The sequence below is a fragment of the Erinaceus europaeus genome, chromosome 11 (genome assembly GCF_950295315.1).
Source record: "Erinaceus europaeus chromosome 11, mEriEur2.1, whole genome shotgun sequence".
Lineage (NCBI taxonomy): Eukaryota > Metazoa > Chordata > Mammalia > Eulipotyphla > Erinaceidae > Erinaceus > Erinaceus europaeus.
In genome coordinates, this window is record NC_080172.1 from 36,843,638 (window position 1) to 36,856,241 (window position 12,604).

Consider the following 12,604-nt stretch of genomic DNA (forward strand, 5'->3'; position numbering starts at 1 on the left):
GGGTTGAAACATGCAGAAGAATGAAACTGAATCACTGTATTTCACCAAGTACAAAAGTAAATTCCAAGTGGATCAAGGATTTGTATGTTAGACCACAAACTATGAGATACTTAGAGGAAAACATTGGCAGAACTCTTTTCCACATAAATTTTAAAGACATCGTCAATGAAACGAATCCAATTACAAAGAAGACTAAGGCAAGTATAAACTTATGGGACTACATCAAATTAAAAAGCTTCTTCACAGCAAAAGAAACCACTATCCAAACTAAGAGACCCCTCACAGAATGGGAGAAGATCTTTACATGCCATACATTAGATCAGAGTTTAATAACCAACATATATAAAGAGCTTGCCAGACTCAACAACAAGACAACAAATAACCCCATCCAAAAATGGGGGAGGACTTGGACAGAATATTCACCACAGAAGAGATCCAAAAGGCCGAGAAACACATGAAAAAATGCTCCAAGTCTCTGATTGTCAGAGAAATGCAAATCAAGACAACAATGAGATATCACTTCACTCCTGTGAGAATGTCATACATCAGAAAAGGTAACAGCAGCAAATGCTGGAGAGGGTGTGGGGTCAAAGGAACCCTCCTACACTGCTGGTGGGGAATGTCAATTGGTCCACCCTCTGTGGAGAACAGTCTGGAGAACTCTCTGAAGGCTAGAAATGGACCTACCCTATGATCCTGCAATTCCTCTCCTGGGGATATATCCTAAGGAACCCAACATATCCATCCAAAAATATCTGTGTACACATATGTTCTTGGCAGCACAAAATGTACTAGGCAAAACCTAGAAGCAACCCAGGTGTCCAACAACAGATGAGTGGCTGAGCAAGTTGTGGTCTATATACACAATGGAATACTACTCAGCTGTAAAAAATGGTGACTTCACCATTTTCAGCAGATCTTGGATGGACCTTGAAAAAATCATGTTGAGTGAAATAAGTGAGAAACAGAAGGATGAGTATGGGATGATCTCACTGTCGGGCAGAAGTTGAAAAACAAGATCAGAAAAGAAAATACAAGTAGAACCTGAAATGGAATTGGCATAATGCACCCAAGTAAAAGTCTCTGGGGTGGGTGGGTGGGGAGAATACAGGTCCAAGAAGGATTCAGAGGACGTAGTGGGGGTTGTACTGTTATATGGGAAACTGGGGAATGTTATGTATATACAAACCATTGTACTTACTGTTGTATGTAAAACATTAATTCCCCAATAAAAAAAAAAGTAAAAAAAAAAAAGAATGTCATGCTTTCTGAGAACACCAATCTCCCCATGTATATGCTTATTCACCAGTTGCTCAGAACCTTGTCTTTTTTTTTTTTTTTTGAGGCTTTGTTACAAATATATGACTGGCTAAATTGCTGGTAATTGATAATTAAACTCAATCTCAATCAAACTTCCCCCTCAGGTCAGATGAAACGGTTAAAAGTTCCAACACTGTAAGTTGGTTGGTTTCCCTGACAGTAAACCCCCACCTTTAGGGGCTTTGTAAAATTCATCTCTTCAGCAGAAGCTCAGTTATGGCTAAAAGGTTTGTGAATACCAAATAGCAATCCTTTCACAGTTACCATTTTCAAAACATTTTAAGCCAAATAAGGAAATGAAGACCTAATATGTATATATTTCTTATTATTAATCACAATACAGCAGGCCTGATGCCAAAGACGTACTCACATTCTTGCTGAATGAAAAGGGAAAGGTGCTATTTATGATATGTTATTAAAGCTATTAGTTAATTATTAATTTATTTTGTCTTCAGGATTATCACTGGAGCTCGGTGCCTGCACTACAAATCCACTGCTCTTGGAGGTTATTTTTTCCTTTTGTTGCCCTTGTTGTGTATCACTGCTGTTGTTATTATTATTGTTATCAGAAAGCTACTATTTTTAACTTGAGTGTACAAATAGACCTTTAGCTTTGGTTGCCACTCTGATTTTGGTTGCTATGCAAGGAATGCTGAACAGTTCACTGTTTTCAGTCCATCTTAGATGGAGTTGGAAGAAATCATGTTAAGTGAAATAAGTCAGAAACAGAAGGATGAATATGGGATGATCTCACTCTCAGGCAGAAGTTGAAAAACAAGATTAGAAGAGAAAACACAAGCAGAACCTGAGCTGGAGTTGGTGTATTGCACCAAAGTAAAAGACTCTGGGGTGGGTGGGGGGGAGAGTACGGGTCCAAAAAGGATGACAGAGGACCTAGTGGGGGTTGTATTGTTATGTGGAAAACTGAGAAATGTTATGCATGTACAAAATAATGTATTTACTGTCAAATGTAAAACATTAATTCCCTAGTAAAGAAATTAAAAAAGTAAAAGTGTGAACATCAACTTATTTAAAAAAATAAACATTAATTTATTATTGAATAGAGAAAAAGAGAAATTGAAAAGGGGGAGATAGTGAGGGAGAGGAACAGAGAGTCACCTGCAGCCCTGCTTCTTCACCACTCGTGAAGCATTTCTCCTGTAGGTAGGGACCAAGGGCTTGAACCTGGGACTTCACACACTGTGATGTGTATGCTTAGCAACCAGGTGAGCCACCAACTGGCCCCAGAATAGTAACTTCTTAGAGAAAAATCTCACCAGACTTGCCATTATTGATAAATCTTTCACAGAATGAAAATAAATAAGAACTTCAAGGCCAAACAGATATAGATGTCATCAACAACAACAACAACAACAACAACAAAAACCTGCTTTGGCCAAACAGCACCAACCTTCCTCACTGGGTTAAAAAAAGGGTTACATAAAGTAATGTTATCCATTGTTGAGGTGGAAAGAAATGTGAAGACTTATTAAATTGAGTAGTAGAAGTCAGTTTTATGGTGAAATAAACATTATGTTAGTGGTGAACATAATGTAGTATATAAATAGGCAGTGCACCTGAAACCTATATGACACACACACACACACACAATTATACGTGTGTGTGTGTGTGCGCATACACGCACTTGCTCTTTATCCTCTCTGTAATCCTAGAAAGACACACAGGAGGATATCATAGACTGGAATTCATAGCTTCTCTCTCTTACCCTAGTCTCTTCTCAAAGCCACTTGGTCTTTCAGTGTTTCTTATAGAGAGTCTATTCTTTCTCAGCAAACCAGTTTCCTCAATGAAGGAAACTGAGCAGTTTCTCAGGCATGCCAGTTCACCACAATAGAGAAAGGGAGGGGAGAAAGCCATTGTCAACCACCCCAAATGGCCTCCTGGTCTCAAGATCAGCATGGTGCATTGTTCAAAGTGCCAAACAGGACATCAGCTCCATGGGAAAAGTAGTTCCTTTCTCCCTTGCTCCGGCTCCCTCCCTACATCTACTAAATATTCTAAAATGCCTTGCTCCAGTCATCTTATACACTGATACAAATAAGTAAGAACCACAGGAAATAATCACAGATTTCTAGAAGTCTGAAGAAAATGCTGGTAGTGAAATTATCATCATGTACTGTGTGTACCACCCAGGTTTAAACCAAGCCCCAACCACACTGAAGGTCTCTTTCACTCTGTCTCTGCCTGTCACTATCTTTTTTTTTTTTAATAATTTTTAATTTTTTTATCTTTACTTATTGGATAAAGACAGCCAGAAATAGGGAAAGGGGTGATGGAGAGTGAGAGAGACAGAGAGACACCTGCAGCCCTGCTTAACCACTTGTGAAATTTTCCTCTTGCAGGTGGGGACGGGGGCTCAAACCTGGGTCCTTGCACATTATAACATGTGCGCTTAACCCGGTGCACCACCACCCAGCCCTTCTGTCATTATCTTTAAATATATACATATTTAAATATATATATAGTGATATATATATATATATATATATTCACTGTGAATTTTCAACCTGTAAGTAACACAAAAATATAACCTCAGGTGTAGTTTGATTTAGAGACCTACTTCAATTCAGAGGTTCAGTGACACATCCTGGAATTCTTGTCTACAAGAAGATAAAAGGGTGGGAGTTGGGCGGTAGCGCAGTGGGTTAAGCACACGTGACGCAAAGCACAAGGACCAGCATAAGGATCCTGGTTTGAGCCCCCGGATCCCCACCTGCAGAGGAGTCGCTTCACAGGCCTGAAGCAGGTCTGCAGGTGTCTATCTTTCTCTCCCCCTCTCTGTTTTCCCCTCCTCTCTCCATTTCTTTCTGTCCTAACAATGAAGACATCAATAATAACAATAATAACTACAATAACAATGAAAAAAAAAAAAAACAAGGGCACCAAAAAAAGGAAACATAAATAATAATAAAAAAAAAGAAGATAAAAGGGTGAGAAAGCAGTGAGTTTTGCCTAAGTGGTTGATGAAGTCAAAATAGAGTTTACGCAATGGTGATTGCAAAAAGCCAAGAAACAGCTAAGAATGAGTCAATTATCACTGTTCTGAAAGTACAAATGGGTCCAAAAGGGTTAATCTATATCTATGCAGATGTCAAAGATAAAGACAAAGTCCTGTATAAAACCCATCCAGACAGACTTTTAATTTGATTGTTAGTACATAAAAAGCTATCAATAATTTTTACCTATGAGTTAATCAAAGAAGATGTCATTTGTTGTAACATATTAGAAATTATTGACATCTGAATTTTATACAATCAGTTTTGATTGATTTCTACCTTTCCAGAATTACAATTCATGCTTCCTAGTATAATAACATCAGTAATTTTTATCTCTAAATTCTTCAAGAATATAGCCACTGGAAACTTGAATTACAACTGGAATTGTTCTGTAAACTGAATGCATTCATGAAAATCATCCGTAAACCTTTTAAATGTAATGTGGAAAAATGTAAATGCTGCGAAGGAATACATAAGTGAACATACAGTTCTATCATCCCAAGTCTTTCAGAAGCCCTTCCCAGACAATTCCTGCAGTTACCAGTTTCTTATGAATCCTGCCTGTAAGTATACATGTGCGCATACCTTCCCAAACCCCCTACCACTGCTACTCTTTTTTTTTTTTTTAAATATTTTATTTTATTTATTTATTCCCTTTTGTTGCCCTTGTTGTCACTGCTACTCTTGCTTGTCTTTTCTGAAGGAAGTGTATTATACAATATTGATGCTCCTTTTTTCCATCTTATTTATGCTGTATCCCAGAGATCATTCCATATCAATGCATTTATCAGTTATTTTTTATTTTCTCCTTTATACTGAAGACCCTAAATAATCTGGGTTCAAATCCTATCTCTGGAATTCTGGACAAATTTTAATTTCTATCTTCTCATTTGTGCATTGAGCATAACAGCATCTTCTAAATAATAATAATAATAAATCAGTGAGACACTATCTGCAGGGGATTGTACAATGCCAGCACCACAGTACAGGTGCCCCATGACTTTGCTGAATTCCTCAGGGGACCTGGCCTTCACGGCAGGGCTTGTGGGACTGTAGTATCAGAAACTAATGATTTTAAATCCTGCTATCATAGTCATTTTTAATAAGACATGCAACCTAATATTTCTCAATCTATTTTTATTAGGCCAATTGCCATGGAAGCATTATTTTAGGTAGTTTACAATCTCTGTGTTTTGTTGTTCTCATACTGTAGAAGTTGTAGAAGCTTTTGATCTGAAAACATGCTCACGTTGGACAGAACTTTAAACTTGTAAAACCCCTGATCCAGAGAGCCTTGGCTTCTGTTTGCTTCTCTATTCAAAGACTCTGCTTCCCCTTCCTGAGTCCTTTCAGTCTTGCCCTTTGTCTCTGTTTCCATTGTCTGTTTGAAATGAAAAATGTACTCAGTAGCCTAGCAGCTAATTACTTCAAACACGGGAAACCACCTTACACAAAGGATGAAATGATTAACTATGTGAACTTTAAAACTACCACATGATCTCATTATTACTATGATTTCACTGTAAGGATTTTCTAGTTCCAAATGTATAGCCACAGAGTTTCCCAATGGGGCAGGAAAGCTGTGGGGCTGTGTTGGGGTGAAAAACCACAGAAAAAATAGTATCTCATGGGCCAAGTGGTGGCACATTGGTGGAATGTACATGTAACCATTTACAAAGACCTGGGTTCAAGTCCCTGGTCCCCACCTGCAGAGGAGGGAGGTTTTACAAGCTACAAAGCAGTGCTGTTGGTGTCTCTCTTTCCCCCATATCTTGTTATCTCCCACACTTCTACCCACCTCAGTTTCTGTCTCTATCCAGTAGATAAATATGTAAATAAAATATTTAAAAAAGAAGCTATAAAATTATTATTTTTAAAAAGTAGCTCAGATTTAAGACTACTCTGCAAAATAGAAACAGAGTGAGCAAGATAGCCCCCTCCCTTTGGATAGAGACAGAAAAACTGAAAAACAAATGGGAAATAGAAAGAAAAACACCTGCACTGGTTCATTACTCATGAAACTTTCCCTCTACAGGTGGAGACCAGGGGCTTGAACTCAGATCTATTCTCATTGTAATATGTCTGCTCTCCTGAGTGTGTCACTGCCCAGCCCTAGCAAGACAGTTCTTAACTCTGGGATCCCAATATGCCCAAGTTGCTGGAGGGTACTTAGAGATTGCCAAGCAGATAGGCAGAAGAATCCTTAACACATAGTAGCTGTGACTTGCATAGTTCCTTCACATACACCGATTTACTGAATCTTCTAGAATAAATTTGATGTACCCAATTTCTTCCTGAAGCCCTATCATTGTATCAGAATGATTTTCGGCTTGCTGATCTCAAATAATTATTTTCTTCCACATGATCACTATCTTTTGTATGTAAAATTTATGCTTCTACTTCAAAGACTGACAGATAGACTCACAGACATATCTACACCGAGTATGGAAAGTCTCACTTTTGGTTTAGCAGAAGGAAACAAATAATACCAAGCCCTTACTCCTGCTCAACAAAATGCTTTGCCCATTTCAGATGCATTCCTTGTACCAACACCCATATGAGCCAGGGCTAACACTTCCATTTGACAGGAAGAGAAATTGTGACTCAGGCTCTTTTGTGACTTCAAAACACTCCTCAGTCCCTCGTAAATGGACAACTGAGGCTGAACCTGAAGTTATCAGAGCTAAATCCCTAGATCACACTGCCTGTGCTCAACATGAAGGTTTCTATTCACATAGTTTACTTTTTCATCACCTTAAAGTCTTTTTCAAATATGTGTTGCTACAAGCCAAGCTGGGTTTCTGCTAACTTCACATCTGACACATGATGATTGCTTGGATATTACTATTCTGCAGCAACCTGTGCCAAATCCCACGCCAAGTGAAGCTGAGCTTCTTTGTACTAAAGCATTTATCTCTCGTCTGCCTGGGCTATATCCACCTCACCCAAGCTACCAAACCAATTGTGAATCATCTCAAGAACTCAAGGCTGTATCGTACTTCATTCCCTGGAGTTGGCCCACTGATATACTAATTCCAAGGGTGTCAGAGAGTGTTGAATCACAGTCAGTGATATTTACGGGGTAAAGTGAACTCAAGCAGAGATCTCAGCCATGAGCACCAACTGACAATCAGAAATTCCAAAGAAGCAGTCTCTCCTACCACATCTAGCCCTCAGAATTTTCAATTTAGGACACAGTGACTTAAAAATATAACAAAACAACCAACATTTAAAATTCTGGAAAGATGACAGAAACATTTCTATGTTATGCATATTTTAAAAACATCAGAAGAGGGGTTGGGCACACCTGATAGAGTGCACACATTATCATATGTAAGAACCCAGGTTTAAGCCCCTGGCCTCCCACATGTGGTTGGTGGGGGGAGGAAGCCTCACAAGAGGTGGAGCAGGTCTCTTCCTTTCTCACCCCCACTCCCCACTTCTCCGTCTCAGAAAAAAGGAAGTGAAAATGAAAATGGGGGGGGGGGGATGGCTACCGGCTGTAGGCACAAATCCCCATGATAATTTTGCTGGCAAAAACAAAACAAAAAGTAAATAAACAAAACCAGAAGACTTCACAGAGTCTACCTGATTCTCCGACACAGAAACTACTAGTGTTGATTGAGCAGCAGCCCTCTGCTTGCAGACTCATGATGAACCTTCAAGGAAGGGTTTGAAGCACCATTCTCTCTCTCTCCCTTTTCCTCTCCCCCTCCCTCCTTTCTTATGTAATTTTTTAATAGAACAAATAGAAACTGAGAGGGAAAGAGGAGATAGAGAGGAAAAGAGAAAGAATAGAGAGGAAAGAGAAAGAAAGAAACCTGCAGCATCATGTTACTGCTTGTGAAGCTTCTACTCTTCAAGTGAAGATTGGGGGCTTGAATCCTGGTCCTTGCACACTGCAATGTATGTCCTCAACTGGGTATGCCACCACCTGGCTTTGATGAGCCATTTACCCAACTCCTCAGACATAATGCTTGTGAGGTCTTTCAACAGATTCAGAGCGAGACCGTCAAAATGTCTTCTGATTTTATTTTCAGTACTCTGTAGACTATCCTACACTCATGCCTCTTCTCACCAGTGTGATATGATTAAGAACAACAAACTGCATCCATTATAGTACTGTTTACCTCTTTCAAATGACTTCACCCATTTCTTTCCTTTCAGTTACATATGGATTATAGCCAAATATTTTGTCTCTGTTGCTTACTTATAACAAAGATTTTCTTCTGACAGAAATCATCTCTAAGAGCTGCCAAGACCTTGTCAAAGAAAGAGCTGTACAAATATGCACTTTTCCTTCCTGTCATCTCACCTCCAGTTTTACCCCAACTCTGTTTAGATGTGCAGAAATTCTCTGGCTGCCTGCCCTGGCACTGAACTCCACTGGGTGGGGCAGGCAGGTTGGGTGTAAGGCTCTGGACTCTGGAATGCATTTCCTCATACAGGTGCCAAGGTCTGACCTTAGCAGACTCTAAACACAATGGCTCCTGTGGCATTAGCTATCAGGCCATTTGCTATTTCTTACTTAAGAGATGAAAGAAATATATTTTAAATTTGCAGAGAACGAAGATTCAAGTTTAAAGGAATAGCTTACAAGTTTGATTTCATTACTTTAGCATTAGAAATTTAAAAAAAAAAGGGAGGGGTGTCAGGCAGTAACACATAGTTGAGTGTACATGTTACCATGTGCAAGGACCTGGAATATGATGACAGAGGATGACCTAGTGGGGGGTTGTATTGTTATGCAGAAAACTGGGAAATTTATGAATGTACACTATTATATTTTACTGTCAACTGTACCATTAATCCCCCAATAAAGAAATAAAAAAAAACAGAGCACATTTGAATTAGAGGGAAAAAGAAAATGTAACATAATAAAAATGGAATAACACTAATACCTGACGCCATGACATTCTTCACATGTGCTTGACAGCATCTGACATACTATATGTCACTGACAGCTGCTAACTGGCCTTCCTCACCAGAACAGGCTTACTGTCTAGGGGAGGTTCACTTAAGGGTCCCCCAAAGACATCACAATTCTCCTGGAACCCAGGCTTGAAAACTCAGAAAAGTGGCCTGGGGGTATTGTAATGGTTATAGTACTGGACTTGCTGTTCTTAAAAGCTGATGGTCTGAACTTAATCTCAGCATGGACTATGCCAGAGTTCTGGTGCTTTGCCTCTTTGTTCTCTCTCATGTTAATAAATCAGGAAATCCTAAAGAAAATTCATGAAAAAGGAATTAAAAATGGAAGTGAAATATCCCCACAGCAAAGTCTTACGTTATTTTTGCCACCAGTGTTATCCTTGGTGCTCAGTGTCTGTACAACTATACTGTTAACCACCAATTTTTTCCTTCCTTTTTTTTTTTTTAATAGAGGTGGGAGTCAGAGGAGGAAGTGAGTCAGAGAAAAGTAGAGACACCTGCAGCACAACTTCACTATTTTGTTTGAATATGGCAACACACATGTGCTACTGGGTAAGCTGGGTTAGCTACTGCCTAATCTCAAGCCTTTATTTGTTTCTTTCTAAGATTACTTAGTATGAGAAAGAGAATGGGGGGAAGGCAATCTAGGGTACTGATCAGTTCAGCATAAGGTGGTTCTGGGAATTGAAACAGGCACTTCTAGGGCCTTAGGTATTCAAATTGGTGCCCTAATAGAGTATCTCCCTGACCACTAAGCCTTAGTTTTTTTTTTCTTTTCTTTTCAACATCAAGTGTCACCTACTGCCTTAGTATTTAAACACAGCATTGTTTATCTTTTTGGAATAAAAATAATGAAGATACACCACTGCTTAAAGTGTATATAACAAATTATCAGGAATGTTTAAAGATACCAGTGCAAAGATATTCATCTTAGTTATATATGTAGTATTCAAAATTTGGAATAGCTTCAATATCTAACAATAAGATTGGCTGAAAATATTATGACCCATTTATATAGCTAAGCAGCAAAAATTATACAGGCACTAAAATGATACTATATAAGAACATTTAAGGGGCCAGGTGATGGCACATCTGGTTAAGTGGTGAAGCAGGTCTGCAGGTATGTCTCTCTGTCTCTCTCCCTCTCTATCTCTCCTCTCCCCTCTAAATTTATCTCTGTCTCTATCCAATAACAAATAAACAAACAAACAAAAAAGAAATCTTAAAAAACATTATGAGTTAACTCATAATATATCAAATAAGAAAAACAGTTGCAAGGCACTAATACATCACTTTTTACAGAAAAGATGAATAAACTAGACAGCTATCTAATGCTACTACTAAGAGAACTGAATTCCATAGGAAAGATTTTTCTTTTAGGAAAGGATGACTTCTAAGTGTCCAAATTTTTCTTTTAAAAATGTATGCATTTGGGGCCAGGTGGTGGTGCACCTGATTGACCTGTTACAATGCACAAGAACCCAGGTTCAAGCCCCCGGTCTCCACCTGCAGAGGGAAAGCTTCACAAGTGGTGAAGCAGTGCTGCTGGTGTCTCTCTGTCTCTCTGTCTCCCCCTTCTCTCTCAATTTCTGACTGTCTCTATCAAATAAATAAAGATAATTTTAATATGATAAAAAACGAGGTACATACCACACTTTTAAAAGACCCATCTGATGCTAAGGATGGGTTTTAAAATAGTCACACCCTTGTCCCCTTAGGAGGAAGAAATGTATATTAATATAACAGGCCTGGGGCAAACGGTGAATGTGAGAGTTTCAGACAGTTCCCAGGCTGCTCTGGGAAACTGCATTTGGATCTGCTTAAGACATGAGAGAAAAAACAAATTCCCATGTCCCTAAATTAATCACCTCCCAATTTCTGAGTTTCAAGGAATTTCTCTCTCTCTCTTACAGAAGGAGATATATTTATAACAATATATGAAAAGGAGCAACCTAAAAGGGTTTGTAAAAAAGGAAAAAGAAAGCAAGCATGTATGATTCCCACATCTCAAGTGCAATGAAATGTTGATTTGAAGCAAAGAATGCTTTTGATATTCTTGGTTGGTTTCAGAATAATTTCATAAAGCATGGTATTACAGAAATAGCAAAGGATTTAAAGCTTGTTTATTAATTACAGCACATTATCCAGGATCCAAATGGGATTCAAGACCTCTCATATATAAAATACAGACTATGAAGATAAAGATACTGTATTAAATATTCTGAATAAAAATTTGATCCTAAGGCACCTACTTATTATGTAGTTTTGGTCAAATCATTTCTTTTATATCTTAGTTTTATCATCAGCCAAATGGAAATAATGAAGATTTCCTGGCAAGCTAATCTACTACAAAATTAAATTGTATCTTATTTTTGCTACCACAGATCTATCAGAAAGAGTTTCATTTCCTCTCAGCCCAGTGAGGGAATGGAATAATCAGGAACAGTAAAGCAAACTCACAGTCTTTCTTCACAGGCTTGGTGTGAGGACTGAATGAAATAATTAATGAACATCATAAGCTCTATCAATGGCCAAGCAGTGTGCTTATTATTATTAATCTGTTAATGATGGTTAGTAAGAGTTCTACTTAATTCAGCAGAGTGAAAGCACAGCACACACCTGTCTGCTGGAACCACATTTTCCTCATCTATACAATTGGAATATACTCATTTCTTTGTCCTAGTTCACAATACTGTTGTGAAACTTAAGTAGAGAGCAAACGCTAGAAGAAGAAAGTAGAGAGCAGATGTGAACAATCTGCGGTGCATGTTAGCAACCCACAGACCAAAATCAGGAATGTTATTTAATAGTAAAATTCTGTGAGCTGTTATCACTGCACTGGGCTGTCAGAAAAGCCATGACGCATTTTTGCATAAAAAACAGAAAAATTATGTCATGACTTCTAACAATCCAATAGATGCAAAAAAACTGATTCAGTGATTGTCTTAATGAAGCAGTCTGAATTAAAACTCCCCAAGCCTGAATAACTCAAATATCTATCAACTATAAAAAATAAATAAGGAAATTATGAAATAAAATACATATAGCAGGAAAAATGAATGCATTTCTGTATATCCTACATAAAAATCAAGACATGAAACAAGACAAAAAAATTCATATGATTCATTCATATAAAATAAAAGATGTTGGGGGCAGCACACAACTTTGCCATAATCTTACAATTTCGCAAACGATTATTAAATCACTAGTAAAAACCCAAGTCAGTAATTCTGAAAAGGTAAATTATAAAAGAAACGTGAGGAAATAATTATCATGTGTGTGTGTGGGTCTTCTTGGGGAAAGGAAGAGACAGTGAAAACGTGACCAGTCATACA

General features: G+C 38.2%; 1 protein-coding gene across 2 annotated transcripts in view; it reads right to left on the bottom strand.

Moving 5' to 3' along the window:
- Positions 1–12,604, bottom strand: part of EPB41L4A (erythrocyte membrane protein band 4.1 like 4A) — a 349,321-nt gene that overhangs the window by 90,963 nt on the left and 245,754 nt on the right. The window lies entirely within an intron of this gene.